The sequence below is a fragment of the Suricata suricatta genome, chromosome 12 (genome assembly GCF_006229205.1).
Source record: "Suricata suricatta isolate VVHF042 chromosome 12, meerkat_22Aug2017_6uvM2_HiC, whole genome shotgun sequence".
Taxonomy (NCBI): Eukaryota; Metazoa; Chordata; class Mammalia; order Carnivora; family Herpestidae; genus Suricata; species Suricata suricatta.
This window is the reverse complement of record NC_043711.1, coordinates 59,340,491-59,361,575: the sequence shown is the minus strand read 5'-3', so window position 1 is coordinate 59,361,575 and position 21,085 is coordinate 59,340,491. Positions and strand designations below refer to the sequence as shown.

The window sequence follows — 21,085 nt, the reverse complement described above, 5'->3', positions numbered from 1 at the left end:
TAGATATGCATTTTCCAGGAGCACTCAGCTGTGATATAAACCCCAATTACTTAAAGGGTACCACTCTGTGCACCCTGGTTCTGGGGATGTGACTTCTGTGCTGATGTTTTATCACCTCTGGCTGGCAGGTATAGGCAGTTTTTGTCTTTTGAACAGTTATATGCCTTCTTACCACAGTACTTCAAGAGGGGATTGCTTTCTTTTACTGTGGACTAAGCTTCTGAACTAGGTACCTAGACTGAAACTGGCTCCCCTCCTCCCTAGGTATGCATAAACAGGGTAGCCGCCCCCAATCCAGAGAAAGCCCCACAGTTAGAGATTTGATATTTCTCCATCCCTGGTCCATGGTTTTTCTCTTGTCCAGTAGCATACTACACTTTTCCACAGGCTCTCTTTCTCTTTCCTTTGTCTCCCTGCAAAAGGGGATCCCTCCCCTCCATGCCTATGCCACCTGTTCTATCTCTCCCAGTTTGTCATCACCCATCTATGGCCTACTGGGTTGTCCCTGTGTGTCTCTGGAGACGTCTCTGTCATTCTGCAGCTCAGACTCATGGAATTCAAAGTCTTTGGCCTCAACACTGCTGTGTTCGAGGGATGAGGGAACTTTGGGTCCCCCTACTTCTCCACCATGTTGGATCTCTCAACACTTGGCAACTTTTAAACTTTCTGTTGTCTCGATAGCCTTACCATTTCCAGAATGTCACATAGTTGTAATCATACACTGTTGTAGCCTTTTCAGATTGGTTCTTTCATTTAGTAACATGCATTCATTTAAGTTTCCTCCATGTCCTTTCATGTCTTCACAGATCATTTCTTTTTGGTGCTGAATAACATCCCATTGTCTGGATAGAACACAATTTATGTATTCATCCATATCTTGAGTGCTTCCAAGTGTTGGCACTTATAAATAAAGCTGCTATAAACATCCATGTGCACCTCAATTTTCTGAAAGATATAAGAAGAGCTGTTGATTTTTGGTTTGCTCAGCTTTTTTTTTATTGTGAAGTTATAAAAATGACTTCTAAGCTCCTCACAGGCTGGACCAGAACTATAAGTGTGTCTCAAAATTCCCTTGTCTTTGATAGCCTTGACAGTTTTGAGGAGTACTGACACAATATTTTGCAGGTTGCCCATCTAATGGAATTTGCCTGATGTTTTTCTCCTGACTAGATTGGGGTTACAGGTTTTGAGGAGGAAGACCCCAGAGGTAAAGGGCCCTTCTCATCACATCACGCTATCACTAAAACTAAAACTGGTGGTGTTGAACCTGGTCACCTGACTGAGGTTAAGGAGTAGAGAGTTATATAGTTATATATTTAATCACTTAACTATGTAAATAATTTGGAATTCTGCATGGGGGATTTCCCCTAATTTTTGTCACACTGCTGACATTTAGTCATATGAAAAATATATCCTTAAATATGTTTTCTAATTCATTGTTATGAAGATGCTTCTGATGAGGTTAGAGGTAAGAATATAGTTTATTTAGACATTTTCCATTTTGATTTATGACTTAAGACATTTGGCATGTGGTGTGAGGACCCCTACTTATGCCTTTGTTTGGAGTTTTCAATGTTAGAAGCGAGATAAGAGTAAAAACCCACTCTGTGACCTTGAGGGAACCTATCCAAATTGGGTAATATCAAGAATTTCTCCTATTACTTGACTCAGCAAGACAGCTCCTCCACCCTGTCCTTTCTGGTAGTGTTCATGATCACTTTATTCTAACTACCAGTTCCCCTCCTCTGGAGAACACGTGTTAGCCCTTAGTACACAGCTAAACCCCAGAAAGGGGTCTGCTGTTCCAGAGGAAAGAAGTATTTGAAAAGAAAGTGATGAATACTATGACAGGTATATTCTTATACCCTAAGTAACCCCTGCGATACTTCTTGCAGCTATATCTTAATAAAGTAACCTTGAATTTTATAAAAACCATAAGTACCTCTCATTCTGAGACCCAGTGCCAACTCCTGTATAACATTTTCAAAAAATAAAATAAAATAAAACTCAAACCAAACAACCAAGTCACTCTTTGCTCTCAATATATCATTCTTCACTCAGCAGCGAGAACACTCTTTCAAAAACGTGAGAAAGAACTATTTCCCATTTGACATCCTCAGAAGACCTTCTACTTTGTTTAGAAGAGAGATGAATCGTTTCTGGTTTCTGAATTTTCCAGCTCTGGTTGCCTCCTATTACCACCCCTGACCCTTCTCCACCTTCTCACTATGCTTCGGTCACACTCATTTACTGTGTTGTTACACAGAGTTCATTGCTGCTTTGGGGCCTCAGCTCATTTGTTCCCTGGGTCTGGGACCCTCTTCTTGTAGGTGTCATCACATAACACAGTCTTCCCTTTACACAGGTCTCCATTAAAATTCCCTATGCTAAATTATCTCATTTAAATTAGAAGGTGACTCTTTCACTTTTATAACAACCTTCATATCCTTAGTAGCACTCAGCATCATCTCAAATTATATTGGTTTACTGTATAGGGTTTTTTCTACATCCTTCATCATACACTCTTAGCACCTATCCTAAAAGGCGTGTCAAAAATCTGAAATTATTAAATATTTCATTTTCAAAGATGGAGTTTATTCTACCTCCATACTCAAGTGGCATTCATCCTAATGAATGTTTTCCCAGTCTGATTCTGCACAATCAGTTCATCTCAGGCATGAGACTCAGCATAGTCATGCTATGTTTGGTGGGTGTCGAGTTCCTTAACATCTTACTGTAAAATCTATTACAACTAAAAAGAACAATGTGGATAGATTTAATTCACTCTTTTTTGTTGTTTAATTCTGTACCCAGGTTAAATTGGACAAGTAGAGGCCCCTAGTTATTGAGGCTTCTATGAACTCTCTAACTCAAAATTTCAAGGTAGCCTGTCAGTCTGCTGTTATGGCTACAAACAAGGCTGATGTGTCCCATCACACCCCAAGATGGAGAAATCAGGGTTGGGATTCCTCTTCTTTTGTAACACATATTTTAAAGATCTGGAAAACAATCTGGGCACCCTTCCCAAAGATTTTTGGGCAATTTGTGTTTGCATGTTGGACATGTGGTTTTATTGTCATTAAGTAGGAAAGAAAACAGTGTAACATGTGCTTTAGAATGTCAAAACCAGTGATCTCAGACCATAAGCAGAATTTTTCTCCAAAAGCCAGTTGGTCTATAGCCAAAATCGATGGGGATGTGCAAGTTCAGCCATGAATACATTCTAGCAGGAAACAACTCTCTCAAAATTAGACACTTAATAGAAGCACCATTGAGATATTTCTTTCATGTGTAGCACATAAAAATTTCTACTTTGAAAATGTTTTAGGTCATAATAATCACATTCATCCTGTATGGAGTCTTAATTGTTGGTTCTGCTCAGCAGTTGGATATGTTAAAGAACAAGTTTTGGAGAAAATTTTCTTTTTGTGACATCCTGCCTTCCTGAAGTTTATCTTGGTGATCCCCTCTCATGAGTGAATTTCAGCTTCCTCACGTTGTCTTGTGTTTCTTAAAGCATATGAATCAGGTCCTTGTCCTCAAAGCCATTTCCACCTTTCCCAGAGAGATTGACTTCAAATCACTAATTGATGGTACATACACAAAGCCTGATGAAATGCCATTTTTGCAAGATGCTTTAAAAACTATGCAGCTCATCTATTTCTCTAGATATTCTAAGCCCTAATTTGAATTTGGTTTGCTCATCAGACTATCTCTTCTGCTGTTGCCAAATTCCTTTTACTGAGCTGTGTTTCCATGTTTTGCCTTTGTTTTTTCCCCCAAGGATAACTGAGACATGGGTTTATTCCAGCATTTAGGTGCATATGTAGCTGAGGGAGGATACTACAGAAGCATCCACTGCCCTCCCTGAAAAGATGCACGGGGAGCAAGGGCTTGAAAGATTCAGTTATATGAATCTCCCCAGAGGAAAGTGTTGGTCCTCTCTCTTTGTAACAAAAACTGCCCCATCCCTGCTTTGGTTGAAGGAAACCCCCAGTGGACACCAGCCTTGGTTCTGCTTCCTCTGTTAACCATTATTCTGGCATTTATCTAATCTTTTGTTTTAAACCTATTGCATTATGAGGGTATCAATCATTTAAATACTTGATAAAAATATCAGAGGAAATTCTAGAGCAGGAGAGAAACATGATTGTCAAGTTTCCTTTTAGCCCATAAATTCCATGATGAAGTAAGTTTATTAGTTTGGACTGAAATGCCCTCCCCTTCACATTCATCCTACTGAAAATATGTGTGCCTCAAGATAGGCCTTGTCAACTACTACTGACCAAAATTTCCTTCATAATTTATAACTGATAATACATTTGCTTTTGGCTTCATTTTTGTGCTTTCATGCATTGAGTTTAGATGTGACTAATCAAAATGCAATGCCTGAGGGTATCAGGTGATCTTTTGTGTTTTCAGTTGAGAAGACAAATGACCCAAAAGTATTTCTCAGGAGTTTCAATAAGAACACAGACTGTTATGGGACTTTAAAAAGTCAGTCAGATAACTGTTTTTCCAATACTCATTTCCATCAGCTTTCTTTCTGCTTTATCCCTCTTCTCTCCTTCCCATTTTCTGTTTTCTTAAATCAATTTTTAAAACGTGTATCATTTAAAAGAAATCTGTAGTTAAGGTTGAAAACATGGTTCCTGGTGAAAAGCGGGGTCAAGATTGATAAAATTTGTATCTAAGAGGTACCAACATCCTAAAAGGGACCTGGCCATTCACAGTGATGATCCTCAAACTGAATGTAGGCCACCAAGGACCTGAGGAGAACAAGTTAATTAAAATAAAACTGATTCTGCCAGGATTTTAATGAAGATGTTGAGAAGCTTGCTCACAGCTGGCTGAGATGGAGCCTTGTTGGAAGTTCTTAGATTAATTAGGGGAGGGGGAGGCAGCAAAATGAAGGAGCCAATGCATGTTAATTGAAGGATGGCTATGCCAGCTACAAAGGCTGCTCCTTTTCTGGGTCTCTACCCACCAGAGTCACTCAGCCATGGTGGCTGTAAACAATAGCTGTGGAGCTCAAGGGACATGTAGCTGCTTTAGTTGGTTCACATAAACATTTCAAAGAGGAGAAATAGTTTGATTTTGTGTCCTGAGGGGTGATCCTTCTGCTAAAGAAAACCCTGCAGTTTTCTGACAAAAGATGAAATAATTTTGTACTTGCTATGCAAAGTCCATGATCTGGAGCAGATGGGAATTAGCAAATCTTTAGAGCCATGCATCACTTAGGGCAGACTCTGAGGCTCTGTCCCAGAAGCCACTCTGAACCCTGGACATCTGATGTAACCCCAAATGCTGCCCAAAGCCCATGTTTCCCAGAGTGCACTTGAAAAGTGCAGAGCTAAACACAGCATTCATCTGTGTGAAACCCTCTGGAATGCTCCACTGTTCTAAGGGCCAAATGCCTTAACAGGGTCCGCAAGTTTATCTGGAGAGTCAATTATCTTTTCTCTTTACATTCCGTGACTACATATCTCTCTCCTCCCTTGGACCATATCTGCTCCCTTCACCACCTGGAATGTTGTTTTCATTTCCACTCATCTGCCAGGAACATGCCTTGGGCATCTTCCACGCCATGTTTTCAAGGCCTCTGTACCCGTTTTTTTTCTCCTTACTCAGTCATTGTGCTGGATCCTCTTATGAGTTTTCCCATTTCATTCAGTGCTTAGAAAAATGTCTGGCATATAGCATGTGCTTCATATATGTCTGTTTTTATCAATTCAGTTCTTACCTACATGTTATGAGTCCCAAATCCTTATTTCCAGGGACCTTTTCTCCTGAGCACTGAATGTGAATATGTGTCTATTTACTAGATATGGCCAAGAGGTACGGAGGCATCTGTCTGTCACTGTGCCCCCAACCAAAATGATCCAATATAGTGCAATTGAAGGAGCATACATTTTTGATACATCTTACTTGAATTTGAATTCCAGTTCTGGCATTGCATATACTTGAATTAGCTACTGTACTCTGGAAATCTTGGTTTCTCATTTATACAATGGGAAAAAGCCCACCTTAAAGCACTTCATGAGAATTCAGTAAGACTATTCATAGAATGAGTGGGATGGAGTAAATGCTTAAGAACTGTTAATTTCACCTCCCAATCATTTTCTCCTTCTTTCATCTTCCAATCAGTTATTTTTTTCTTTAAAATCCATCCATCCTTGGGGTGCTGGGTAGCTCAGTCGGTGAAGCATTTGACTTTGGCTCAGGTCATGATCTCACAGTTTGTGGGTTCAAGCCCCGCTTCGAGTTCTGTACTGACAGCTCAGAACCTGGAGCCTGTTTCAGATTCTGTGTCTCCCTCTCTCCTTGCCTCTCCCCCATTTATGCTCTGTCTCTCTCTGCCTCAAAAATAAATAAACTGTAAAAAATTAAAATCCATGCATCCAGTCATCCAAGTAGATCCTTAGAAGTGCATGGCTACAAAAGGAGAGATGAATAATTAAGGGTGGCTAGAATGGAGGCTGCATCACCAGAGTAAATAGAAAACTATTAATATAGATGAGAAGCAGTGTGACTGACTTTGTTTTTTATGCTAATGAGAGTGGGCTTTATCCTAATAATGAGAAGCCATTCAATATTGCATACAGACCATTACTGATACTGATGGTCAACCCACCGGTGAAATGGGAACAGTTACATGAGCAGTCAGGTGAATTAAAGCCTGCTAAAAATGATTATGTGAATATAGGAACTTAAGATCTAAGAATGATGAAGCTAAGAAAGGTGATGGCCTAAAATGTGTAGAAGTCAGCTGTTTGGGAAGAAAATCAACTTGTAGAGATCGTGAGGAAAGTGAGAATTTCACAACAATATATTTTTAAAAAGATAGGCTCTGAACTTACACTAGGAAGAGGGATGAAAAAATGGATTTGGAAGTTGCACAAGAGGTCAGAGAATGCATGGATTAGGCTATCCGGGAAACATGAGCAAGTCATTCAAACCCCCTGTGGCTTGGTTACCCATCTATAGAGTGAGACTTTCTTGTTGATGAGCTAATGCTTGTAAAATGCTGAGATATGTACCAAGCACATTGTATAGGTTAAGTTAATGTTATTAAATAAGATATAAAGCTATTTCTGACAATATGTTACGTATTATAATGGATAAAGAGCAAAGGGATTTGCAGAGTAGAAATGGTTTGAGGTAGAAGCAGAGCATTAAGAAAGGAGGGGTAGATGGCATGGTTAACTGATTGGTACCTCCCATAAAAGCGTTCTGTCAAGGTAGAAGCCACCATTTCATTCCTGAGCCATCAAAAGACATCAAAAAACAACTTGCCTTGTTTGGCAAGTGACACTTCACTTCCTCTTCCCATATCATCTTCCCCTGTTCTTAATTTAGCTCCACCACCTGAAATGGACTTCCGTTATTACCAGTGGTTTGGCTAGCACCTTCTGGTTCTTGAGTCTGATTCATTCCTTCCCAACCCCTGATTTTGAATGACTCTTGGGATCTCTTTTTATTAAATGAAGGCATTGGAGGACAATTCTAAGATAAACATCACCAGTAACTTCTCTGGTTAGTATTTGTGAAATTATCTTGCTCAATAATCAACACACTTTTCTGAGGAATCTGAGGCCTTTCCCAAAGGATTGAAATGCAGATTAGCATGAGAGTTTGGACATTTTGATCAACATATGGAAGGGTGTTAAGATCAAATGAAAACACAAATACCATGGCTGATGAATTAGATATTCTGAGGAATATGACTGAATGGTTTTGTATTTATTCCTAAGTGTGTACTATACATTGTGGTAACAGAAGGTAAGTGTGAACTCTGGGGAATTCAGAGAAGAGGGAACAATTTTGAGGTAGAAAGAGGAAGGAAAAATAACCTGTATATATTGTAACCAAGTCAGTGTTGTTCTGAATTTCCCACTCTACTGGTCAGCTCAGGTTGTGAGTTTGGAAATCACCCTACTCCCATCACAAGCATGGATTGATTAATGGACAGACAAATGGTTGGGAATATTGACAGATCTACTATGAGTATGATGTGTCATTCATGGTGCTCACTACCTTATATCTATTATATCATTTAATCTCTCAAAAAAACTCCATGAGGTTGATGCCATTATTATCATTCCATGAGAACATGGAGGCACATAGAGGTGCCTCCAGGAAACTGACATTTGTACAATTCATAGAATATATTCAGATATCAACAGTTTCCATACATTTGTGTGTGTAGGGGCCAGGTGTATATAGCTCTATGCAAATTTATTACATGGGTAAACACTACCACAATCAAGACATTCTCTACTATTACCACAGGCTCCCTTTTGCTATCTCTTTATAACCATACCTACCTTCCCTATCCCTTCTTTACCCTAGCTGTGAAACTACAAACCATTTCTCCATCTTATAATTATGTTATTTCATAAATGTTACATAAATGGAATCATTCAGTATGTATTCTTTTGATATTAACTTTTTTCACTCTACATAAATTCCTTGAGGTTCACTCAAATTGTTGCAAATATTAAGTGTTCATTCCTTTTTATTGCTGAGTAGTTTTCCATGTATGCCACACTGACCTTTTAAGTCATAGACTTGTTAATTAGTAAAAATTAATGAATTGATTTTGTAAGCAAAATTTTGTATAGTTTCTAATCTACTTGACTTAAGGTAAAACTTTGAAAGGTCATCAAAGAAGTAGAAGCAATCAACCAGAAGAATTATATGAATGACATCTTATTATTGCCTAATGCTGGTTTGTAGGTGAGAAATTGAGAACTAGAATGGAGGGGTACTTGTTGGCAATTGTTGAATCAATAAATAGTCTTTTGGTTTCAGAGCTGGGCCTCACATGTGTGCTAATCTTGGGAGTCCTGTCTTAGCTTTTGGGGGGTTGAGTCAATAAACGCAGCTGAGTTCTCAGGCACAGTGACTAAGAAATTGGAATGATTTTAATGTCCAGATGCTATATGGATCTAAGGACTTGAGCAGAAACCAAGTGTCAGGCAATGAAGAGAGGCTCATTTTGTGAAGTTGTGTGTGTGGTGGAGGTCACAAGCCAGAGTCTGATTTGGCAAATGAACTGACAAAAGATAGCAGGGTTTTTGTATATGATTGTCCTTGTTTCACACTGCAGGGAACAGCATTATGGAGTCCTCAAGTATACAGTGCATACACTGCCATGATGTGAAGTGTTCTGCATTAGGAAGAGTTCTGGTACCAAAGCCCCACCAAAATGGACTTGATTTCTCTGAAGGTTGTGGTCATTCAAGAGGAAAACAAGGCCCAAAAAGCCAGTAGGGGAAGTTGGTCAGCATCAAGTAGGATACATCCAGGCAAAATCAACCTTTCAGAAATCTGACCACATTGGGTAGTGGAAACTCCAAAGATAATCAGGAACTTCCTCTGTATGCCCTTCTCTGGGGTGGATCTGTTGTAAAGGAGACTTGAGATTTGATGGTCCCCTGACACTTTGATCCTGATCCAGGAACAGGACTCAGTTCTACATCATATTTGGTTTGGTGGAGAAGGCTTGGCAAAGGGGGAATTATTAAGGCCCATAAACTTAAATCCTTCTTGGATCTATCAGAACAATAAGTATTGGGTTGGTTTTTAGAGAGCAAAGAAAGTTTTTTTCAAAAAAGCTTAAACAGGAACAAACGGTTTTGGGGGGGAAAAAAGAAGATTTGCTGGTTGAGTCTCATTGTACTTAATTACACAGAGGCCCTCTGGAAGGCCTGGAAAATACACTGGGTTTCATTTTATTGCTAAGTCCCCTTCTATTACTCAAAGATCACATGCATACAAATTTTTTTCAATGGGAAAACAGGGCTAGAGACTTAAGTTTCCTAAGATAACAAAGCTGCAAAGCTGCAGGAATTTCAATAATAAGGTGTTTTAGACTTGTGAATGTGTTATTTTTATTGCAAGTTAAAATTCAAAAATTGGTTTATCTACAACTGAGACAAACAAATGAACAAACCTAAATGCTTCCTCTTTTGTCCTTAAACTCATATGCTCAGCTATTCAGAGCCTTCTGTCATCCTGGTGATTGCAAGATGTGGAGCAAGCCAAGCTGGTAGGTTAAAGACAAAGAGTAACAATGAAATCTCAGGAGCAAACAAAAGAACAGGAAGCTCCTGTTCTCCCACTCATTCAGCTTCTAGTTCCAGGTCCTAATCAAGTTAAAGCCAGTCCCAGTCAAGCCTTAGCAAATCCTGCTAATTCATGAATCTTATTATATCTAGTTCATGTTGTGACAATCCTGCACTAAAAGTGTCAGAATTCACGGAAATGGGAGAGCCATTTTGTGGCTTGGAGAGCCTTGTGGCTCATCTATGTAGGGCTTTCCTGGGTGGGTGCCCTCCTCTGTGCTGAGGGACCTGTGTGGACAGAAATACTAAGACATAGGCACCAATAAAAGAAGGAAAAGACATCAAAATCTGTGGACCTTACTGTCACAAGTGAACACACAGCTGGTGTGGGGCTCTTGATCTCTGGACAGACATTACAGGCAGACTGAGGGAGTTTTTACTGGAGCCTAGCCAGGCCACCAAAGGTGAGTTGCTTGACTCCTCCTTCCAGTCACCAAGTCTTCATTTATTTGGCTCCAGAACATGGCTCAAATCTGACCTCTTTTGACCATCCCCAGTGCCAGGCCTTTGTCAGTTCTCCTAAGTTTCAGCAAGTCTCCGCAGCAGTGCATCTCATGCACTCTGCATTCAAAATGAGCTTTCTAATCTGCATATGGGAGGAGGGGTCTACTTGGCGGGTGCTTGGCAGTGGTTTTAACTGTCTTTAGAAAATGTTTTCAACTTATTATCAATGCAAAAGAGGTATGTTTTTTTCTGCTGCTCCTCCAATGCCATGACCCTCCACCTCCTACTTGCACAGTGAACTCTTAGGTTATGAAATAAGAGCTAAAACTCGTTGTCTTTCCAATTCTATTTTCTCCCACTCCCTTCTTTGTTCTTTCTTATGATAATCTTTTTATGTGGAAAGACTTTACCCCAAAATTTCTCTTAGAACTGAATGAATAAATTTATTCATGGCTTCCTTGCCTGACCTCCCTGAAGGCTGTACTCTTGACTTTCCTCTGCAATTCTGTTATACCTTTTATCACACAAATAACCCCTATGGTAACACTTCTCAGACTATTTTAGTAACCTCTTTCCCCAAGAAGATTGGCAGATTCTTGAGGACAGGGAAATCTTATTCAAAACTGTTTCTGCGTACTGTACCACTCTATTCAGAAAGTGACTGCTAAAATGAATGAATAAACAGGTTCTCTCAAAGTAATTTTATTTTTAATTTTAGTACTGAAAATTAAGTGTTGGATCAGAAGTTTTTGTTTTGTTTTGTTCTGTTAGTACTTTCTCTGGGAAATTTGAAACAAAATAAAAACCAGGGTATGGTATAGGGAACGGAAGGGGCTTCTCTGTTAAGGCATCTCTTGTAACATATAAATTTTGAGATGGATTTTCCCAATTAAGGATGACAGAGAAATAAAACAAGAGCTGAATTCTTCTTCTGCTTTTTGTCAAATATCCCAGGTTCTCCATCATAGATGACCTGCTTCTCAGCATGTGGAGAAACTGGGATTTCTTATTTATTATGTCAGAGACAACATGGTAGTGCTAGTTGAGCCTGAGTCTCTCTTTAAACCGACTGATGACATGAAATACCTTAAATGCCCCGATGGCAATGCTCCAAGAACCTGGAATTGAATTTCAGTTTATACCCTTTCTACATGGATCAGAAGTCCAAAGTGATGAAGGAAAGCCAGACATCCTGAAGACTGCATTAAAAGATAACCAACAACCTCTTAATATTTAGTGGCTCTAACTCACAATTATTTGCTTCATGCAATGTGAGGGCTGATCTCTGCAGAGTTCCTCTGTTAGTCTCTGAGGGCTCACTGATATCACAGACAGCTTCACTGAGTCTGGGGGAAGATGTCATGGCCTGTTGGCTTGAACACCTTTGGTGTATTCCCAGTGGTCTCTTGTCCTCTAGGAGACTGGCCCAGACATCTCCACAACACAGTGAGCCCAGGATTGCAGGAGGGTGAAGGTAGGAGCTGTGACCATATTGAGGCCCTGGAGCCTGCACAGTATCACCTACCTCACATTCCATCAATTAGAGTCAGGAAAAAGGGAGCCCAAGTTCGGGGACAGGGCAAAGGATCTTGACAGGAGTGCAGGCAACATCACACTCTAAAGGGAGCTGGGATTCACTGAGGCCTAACTTGGACAACTTGCAGCAACACAGACTAGATCAATACAAGTGTTACTTGTGGCACAAGCTCAGATCTGAAACAAATCAGAGAGATTCACAACATCCTCAGTTGCCATGATGGTTGTAGAATCAGAAGACAGTGGTGGATAAAGAGGAAGGAACCTTCCTCTGATCTAACATCTCAGTATGTTGTGGGTCATGAGCATGGCCATGCACCATAGGTGCCCATGAGAGGACACTTGATTTAACTCCAGGCCTGGTTTTGAAATATGTGTCTTCCCACAGTGATAGGGAAGGGCTGCCAGAGGGGAGAATTCATGGAAGGTGTGGTACCATCAGTAGGGCCAGAGCAGAGCAAGGCTGTGATGTTGTGCTGGGGTGAAGAGAGGCACAGCCCATAGTCCTATGAATGGGAGTGTTTCCCTATGAATCCATGAACAGAGCTCATGGAAGTAGAGTCCCAGACCATTGCCTGTGTCTGTGATGGTGACCACTTGTGTACTCCAACTTCTCTTTATGAGCTCATTCAGTATGCTAAAGCAGAATAATAAGTGGATAGCAAATGTGTCTTAATATGTAGGACTCTAAAGCATTATGGGTTTTAATTATGTTGGTGTAAGAAGTCCTTCTGGGTGCGGGGTGTTTGCATTGCTTGTGTGTGGAGTTAGAATGGCTTCCTTTGAGAGAATGATGGTGCTGTGATGTTGGAACAGGTGGTAGATGGTAACAGGCCATGAGGTGCTCCTCTCTGGCTGGACCAGAATTGATAGGGGAAATAGTATAATATTGCAAAGAAACGCTATGGAATTCCAAGAGTGGCTCTTTGTTTTTCATGGTGACATATTAATGTAGTGCCTACAGATCACATATTTGGTAAAAATATAAACTTGGGCACAGAGAGTCAGGTTTTATGTCAACAAAAAGTTCATCCTGGGAATTCCAGGACAACTTAATTTCCCAGTAAACCCAAGGCCTGTCCAGAGGCTACTATCTCAGCACTGATGATCTTGTTGATGAAGGGGCTGTGGTGTGTAACAAGCTGTGTGACAAGTGAGCAGCAGATTTACATTGTTCCCCAGATAAATGCACTGGCCCAAGGACCTCTTGTAGACAACATTTGTGGGAGACACTAGAGCTGACAGGGAAGATGGAAGCATTGGAGGTTGAAGGGATCTTTCAACTTTTGTTTCCAGAGTAGGGAGTTGGAGTGCTCCCTGGTTAAGCAACCACACATTCTCAAAAGGAGGACTATCTTAAGGATGAAGCAGAGGTTTCATATGAGCATGAGTTTTGGCGTCTTGAGTCAGGCAGGTTATTCTCATAGAAGTTACACCTCTGGTAAGCATGAATGGTGAAAAGAAAAAGGAGCAGCCTCATCACTGTTGATCAAGCAACCCACTTTGCTGGCTATGAAACAGGTTCATGGCCACAGATACTGAAAACAGTGGTAACGGAGTTATGACTATTTTTGAAGGGTAGAACTTATATCACCAAGAGTGCTACTAATGCAGTCTACATATGTGTACAGTGGAAATCAGTTAGATGAAACCATTTGTTCAAAATTTTACAATTTCAAGTAGTTTTGCTATGGTCTCAAGCTGAGTAATAATTGTCATAGCATGGCTTGCATCCACCAGCCATGACACAGCATAATAAAATGAAAGCCCTGTTCTGATAATGACCTGTATCAACAGGGTAAACCTGGATTTGGTGACTTGACCACTTTATTTTGAGAATTAGCCAATGAATAGAGTTGATGCAGAGACTGATTATAGTTAAGGCTTAAGTCATACAGCATATTAGTAATACCTATAAGAGATTCAAAAATATACTTTATATAATAGTCTAAATGACTAAAATATATATAAAGATACCACTGGTCTATTTGATTATTTGCTAATAGGAGCTTAATTCTTTGAGGTTTAGTAATACTCTACCTGTAAAAACTCTGATTTAAACTGAAACCATTAAAAAAAGTCTGGATGACCAATATGTACATTAAAATGTTTATTATTTATTGGGAAACACAAATTATAAACACAATAAGATACCACCACACATACATGAAGATAGCTAACTTTTTTTTTTTAAAGACTGACAATACCAAATATTGGCTTAGGTTTTTAAAGAACTGGGAGCATTTGGAAAGCAGTTTGGAAGTTTTTTATAAAGTTAAGCATACATTTACCGTAAGAGTATGAAAGCATATGCCCACAAAGAAAGTTGTACACTGGTGTTCAGTGCAACATTATTCATTATGGCCAAAAACTGGAGAAACACTATCCACTTGTAAATAAAAATGGATGACTGTTGATATATGTACCAACATGGATGGTACACAAAAGTGTATATACTGTATGATTTCATTTGTATGGAATTCCAGGAAAGACAAATCTACTATGACAGAGAACAGATCAGTGGTTGCCTCTGTCTGGGCTTGTGGACATATTGATCACAGAAGAGCACAGGGAATTTTGGGGGTGATAGAAATGTCAGATATCTGGATGATTAGGATGATTATACAGTAAACATCTTTGTTAAAATCTATCAAACACTGCCCTTATATTCTATCTAGCTTTTGCCTCAATATGGCTTATTTTTTAGATGCTTCCTAAAATGTAGTTGATTATTATATTATTCATTCAATAAAAACATTAAGACATGAGTCCCATATTCCTGCATTGCCGTGCCCTGATCAATTAGTGAGAGCAAGAAGTGCTTCCCACAGCTTTCTGGCTCCACTTTGGCTTAATTAGACAGTGAAGATCCCTCTGTACTTTGCATCTCTGCTTCCTGTTCCTCTCAGGACAGAGAGCACTTAGCTAATGGGATTAGGTCTTCTCAGTTAGATGCCAGCCATGATCAAGTACTTCCCCAGAGATTAAATCAAACCCAGTGTCCTGATTTGAAATATTGATTATTGCCAAATTCATTTCTGTTTAGGCCCCAGAAGGCCCTGGCCCTCACAGCACTGTGCCATTAGCATTTTTTTCCTCTTTTCAACCCAAAGACAGGATGATTTTTCCCAAAGTTAACAGAAATGATGTCAGTTGTACTGTGCACTTCACAGCTTAGCCACAGATATAGTCATTCTATGTTGACAAGTTTTGCCCAATGGCAGAAAAAAAACCAACTTTAATTAGAATGTGGTGGACGGAGGCAGCGGCGGCTTTAGCTGGCCCCTCGCGCTCTTTCCCGTCCTGGGGCGCCGACCCCGCCCGCCTACTTACTAGGTTGCCGGTCTGGCGCCAGGCAAGAGAATGCGCCAGGGGACGCGGAGCGGCGCGCGGTTCCAGCCAGCTTGTCTTCTGCGTTAGCGCTGCGGCCGTGGCGGAGGACTACGGTGACAAGGACGAGGGCCACTCTCCAGGCTCCCTGCGTGCAGCGTCGCTCCTCTCAGCTGACCAGCCCTCGGGAGTGCAGGCGGGGAGGCGGGATGGAGTGATAAGGAAGATGTTTCTGGATTCAGAGGGCACGCCTGTTGTAATCAGAAAACTCCAAGAATAGCAGCAGGAATGGATGAACAGGCTCTTTTAGGCCTAAATCCAAATGCTGATTCAGACTTCAGACAAAGGGCCCTGGCCTATTTTGAGCAGTTAAAGATTTCCCCAGATGCCTGGCAAGTGTGTGCTGAAGCTCTGGCCCAAACACATACAGTGATGATCGCATAAAGTTTTTCTGCTTTCAAGTACTAGAACATCAAGTTAAACACAAATATTCAGAACTAACTACTGTTCAACAACAACTAATTAGGGAGACGCTCGTATCTTGGCTTCAAGCGCAGAATATCTCACTACATGGCCCAAGTTTTTTTTGACATCCTCTCAGTAGTGGACCTAAATCCAAAGGGAGTAGATCTGTACCTCTGAATCCTCATGGCGATTGATTCAGAGTTGGTGGATCATGATGTGGTGCATACATCAGAGGAGGCTCGTAGGAGTACTCTGATAAAAGATACCATGAGGGTATCTCATGCAGTGCATTCCGAACTTAGTGGAATCATGGTACCAAATCTTATAAAATTATCAGTATACTAATTCAGAAGTGACATGTCAGTGCCTTGAAGCAGTTGGGGCTTATGTCTCTTGGATAGACTTATCCCTTATAGCCAATGATAGGTTTATAAATATGCTGCTAGGTCATATGTCAATAGAAGTTCTACGGGAAGAAGCATGTGACTGTTTATTTGAAATTGTAAATAAAGGAATGGATCCTGTTGATAAAATGAAACTAGTAGAATCTTTGTGTCAAGTATTACAGTCTCCTGGGTTTTTCAGCATTGACCAGGAAGAAGATGTTGACTTCCTGGCCAGATTTTCTAAACTGGTAAATGGAATGGGACAGTCCTTGATAGTTGGACTAAATTAATTAAGAATGGGGATATCAAGAATGCTCAAGAGGCACTACAAGCTGTTGAAACAAAAGGGCACTGATGCTGCAGCTACTAATTCATGAGGATGATGATATCTCTTCTAACATTATTGGATTTTGTTACGATTATCTTCATATTTTGAAACAGCTTACAGTGCTTTCGGAGCAGCAAAAAGCTAATGTAGAGGCAATCATGTTGGCCGTTATGAAAAAACTGACTTACGATGAAGAATATAACTTTGAAAATGAGGGTGAAGATGAAGCCATGTTTGTAGAATACAGAAAACAGTTGAAGTTGCTGTTGGACAGGCTTGCCCAAGTTTCACCAGAGTTACTGCTGGCTTCTGTGCGCAGAGTTTTTAGTTCTACACTGCAGAACTGGCAGACTACACATTTTATGGATGTTGAAGTAGCAATAAGGCTGCTGTATATGTTGACAGAAGCTCTTCCAGTATCTCATGGTGCTCACTTCTCAGGTGATGTTTCAAAAGCTAGTGCTTTGCAGGATATGATGGGAACTCTGGTAACGTCTGGAGTCAGTTCCTATCAGCATACATCTGTGACATTGGAGTTCTTTGAAACTGTTGTTAGATATGAAAAGTTTTTCACAGTTGAACCTCAACACATTCCATGTGTACTAATGGCCTTCTTAGACCATAGGGGCCTGCGGCATTCCAGTGCCAAAGTGCGGAGCAGAGCCGCGTACCTGTTTTCCAGATTTGTCAAGTCTCTAAATAAACAAATGAATCCTTTCATAGAGGATATTCTGAATAGGATGCAAGATTTATTAGCGCTCTCTCCACCTGAGAATGGTTACCAGTCTTTGTTGAGCAGCGATGATCAACTCTTTATTTATGAGAGAGCTGGAGTGCTGATTGTTAATAGTGAATATCCTGCCAAACGGAAACAAGCATTAATGAGAAATCTGTTGACCCCACTAATGGAGAAGTTTAAAATTCTGTTAGAAAAATTGATGCTGGCCCAAGATGAAGAAAGGCAGGCATCATTAGCAGACTGTCTCAACCATGCTGTTGGATTTGCCAGTCGAACCAGCAAAGCTTTCAGCAACAAGCAGACTGTGAAACAATGTGGCTGTTCCCAAGTTTATCTGGACTGTTTACAGACATTCTTGCCAGCTCTCAGTTGTCCCTTACAAAAGGATGTTCTCAGAAGTGGGGTTCGGACTTTCCTTCACCGCATGATTATTTGCCTAGAGGAGGAAGTTCTTCTGTTCATCCCATCTGCCTCAGAGCACATGCTCGAAGATTGTGAAGCAAAAGACCTCCAGGAGTTCATTCCTCGTATCAACCAGATTACAGCCAAATTTAAGATACAGATATCTCCATTTTTACAGCAAATGTTCATGCCTCTACTTCATGCAATTTTGAAGTGTTGCTCCGACCAGCAGAAGACAATGACCAGTCTGCTGCTTTAGAGAAGCAGATGTTGAGAAGGAGTTACTTTGCTTTCCTGCAAACAGTCACAAGCAGTGGAATGAGTGAAGTCATAGCAAATCAAGGTGCGGAGAATGTAGAACGAGTACTGGTTACTGTTATCCAAGGAGCAGTTGAGTATCCAGATCCCATTGCACAGAAAACGTGTTTTATCATCCTCTCCAAGTTGGTAGAACTCTGGGGAGGTAAAGATGGACCAGCGGGATTTGCTGATTTTGTTTATAAGCACATTGTCCCTGCGTGTTTCCTAGCACCTTTAAAACAGTCCTTTGACCTGGCAGATGCACAAACAGTATTGGCTTTGTCTGAGTGTGCGGTGACTTTGAAAACAGTTCATCTCAAACGGGGCCCAGAATGTGCTCAGTATCTTCAACAAGAATACCTGCCTTCCTTGCAAGTAGCTCCCGAGATAATTCAGGAGTTTTGTCAAGCGCTTCAGCAGCCTGATGCTAAAGTTTTTAAAAATTACTTAAAGATATTCTTCCAGAGAGCAAAGCCCTCAGGACTGGATCTCCCTGTGCCTACTTTATGATCAAGAATTCCAGTAAATAATTTATAAAAAAGCAATTTTTGTGTGCCATTTACACTGGTCTTTTTAACATTGCTTTAAGCTTATTACAGTATACGTATTGGGATTTTTCTGTAAAATGGGTGTAATTTTCTCTGAATACAGGTATGTGACAACAAGAGAAGTTGCTTGCATGCCAGCTCAAATTGTTCTATATAAAAACGCTGTTAAAAGATACAGCACGGTTCTCTTAGTACCCTCCCCCCCTTTTTTTACTTGAAATGTTAAATTCTTTATAAAGACCACATAGCAGGAAAACAGTGTACTTTTTTTCAATTGCTAAATATAAAATGTTTGAAAATTCTAATTTTCTTTTATGTGTGCAGACTCAAAATATGGGGAGAATACAGTAAATTAAAACTAATTTTTTGTAGATAGCCGTTACATTTCTTTAAACTGTTTCGATGCCAATGTGTATTCTACAGAAGAGAATGGTTTCATAAATTAACTGATTTAAGAGTAGGTGTCAGTGTTATACACTTTTTATAAAAAAATAAATAAATTTTACGTAGTGAAAAAAAAGAATGTGGTATTTGCCTCTCTGACTACCTCAAAAGCCATTACTTCATAAAATTATCATTAAGTGGTTATAAGATACTCTCCCAAAGCTATTAGTGAAATACATGGATTAAAACTATCTCCTCTTTAACACAGCTTCTAATGAAGTGTAGTAAGGAAACTTTTTGAACTTAACATGGACATTTTTTGTCCATGATGAAATAACATTGCAAATATAGATTCCCCTAGGAAGAAAAATGACCTCTCAGAGAAACTTTATATTCTTCACCACAACTAGAGGCCAGGGGTGCCTCATGTGATGATGTCATTTCAGACCAGAAATAGCAACTTATTAAATCTTGTCTAAGGTTGACTCATCCTAAACTGAACATAACAAGGAAAGCCAAATCCCTGGAATAAGGATGTAGTTTCTCTCTCCAACATGTTTTTTTGCAAGTTGGTCCACATTTCAGGATAAAAAGGTCAGGCCCATATCACAGTGGGGAATTTTTCAAACCAGATGGCGTTTTTTTTCCTTTAGATTCTGATGGCAACTGGCACTGGGATGTCAATTTTCAGGTGCAGAAATTGAGTTGCCCCAGCAGGTATCACTTATGAAAGCACCAATCAATAGAACAGGGAAGAAGCCCCTGCTGACTAGAAGGGGGGGTCTGCAGGCTTGTATCTACCACAGACCTGTGGCTATCTCCCAGGGAAGTATCAGAGCAAGAGCGGGGGCAGGGAAAAAAATCTATATTGTCTTTTAGATGGACAGCTAAGGTTTCAGTGCTGTCATTCTCCCCTCCCACATTGGAAATTTGGTTCAGTTGCAAGAGGAACTAAGACATCCCAGAGTCTTGCTCCCTGATTTTTATTCCATAAACTTCAAGTACATCAGCCACTTTTTCCTCTTACGTAAGAATAGTACAGGCACCACTCAGAGATATTGCAGGCTTGGTTTCAGACCATTTCAATAAAGCAGATACCACAATAGAGCAAATGAAATGAATTTTTAGTTTGGTTTCTCAGTGGATGTAAAAATTTTTTACACAATGCTGTCTATTAAGTGTGAAACATAACATTACATCTAAAAAACAATGTATAAACCTTAATTTTTAAAAATACTTTATTGCTAAAAATGCTTACCATCATTTGAGCTTTTAGTGAGTTGAAATCACTGATCACAGATCACCATAATAAATAATTATTTATAATTAAATATTCTGAGATTTAGCAAAATACAACACAGAGAATTATTCACACAAAGTGAATAAATATTATTAGAAACATAGCACCAGTTGAGTCTCTCAATGCAGTTAGCACAATCCTTCAATTTGTAAAACAACAACAACAACAAAAACAAGGACATAAACAACTCAGTATCTGTGAAGCACCATAAAATGAGGTGTGCCTGCAATTTGAATATTAATAATATCTTTTTTCCTATACAAAATTCACTCTTTGCAGGCAGGGATGAGGTCTCCCTCCTGTTACTGCATATGCCCCATTGCCTGATGATTTCAGTTCCTGGGATAGAAGTCAGAGAGCTCACAACAGGAGTTTGCTGCATTCAATTACCCTACAGGTCATATTGTCCAAGATGAGAAATCCCAAGGAGATCATGACTGGCCCAGCTGTCCCCAGGATTGACTAACTGTCATGGCCGGTGCCCCTGGAAGTCTGTTGTAGGCTAAGGGATTGGAAACAGAATTCATGCTTTGCAACTTAGATCCCTGTCATCCTTGGCATGCCAAATAGAACAAGAATTTAGCTTAGCCCAGTCAATGAGAGGGTGTGTTACAAGGGCTTGGTCCAATCACAGTGCAGGATGGTCACACAGGGAGCCAAACAGAACCCTTTTTGGGGGGCATTAGTTAAGGACAATAAGAAGGGAAGAAGAAGTAGAGGAGGAGGAAGTCAGTGGAATGCAATGTGGTAGCATGGAGGAAGCACTAAAGGGCTGAGGGGCTGGAACCACAAC

General features: G+C 40.1%; 1 pseudogene; it reads left to right on the top strand.

Moving 5' to 3' along the window:
* Positions 1–15,695: 15,695 nt before the first annotated feature.
* Positions 15,696–18,913, top strand: LOC115274027 (annotated as a pseudogene).
* Positions 18,914–21,085: the final 2,172 nt, after the last annotated feature.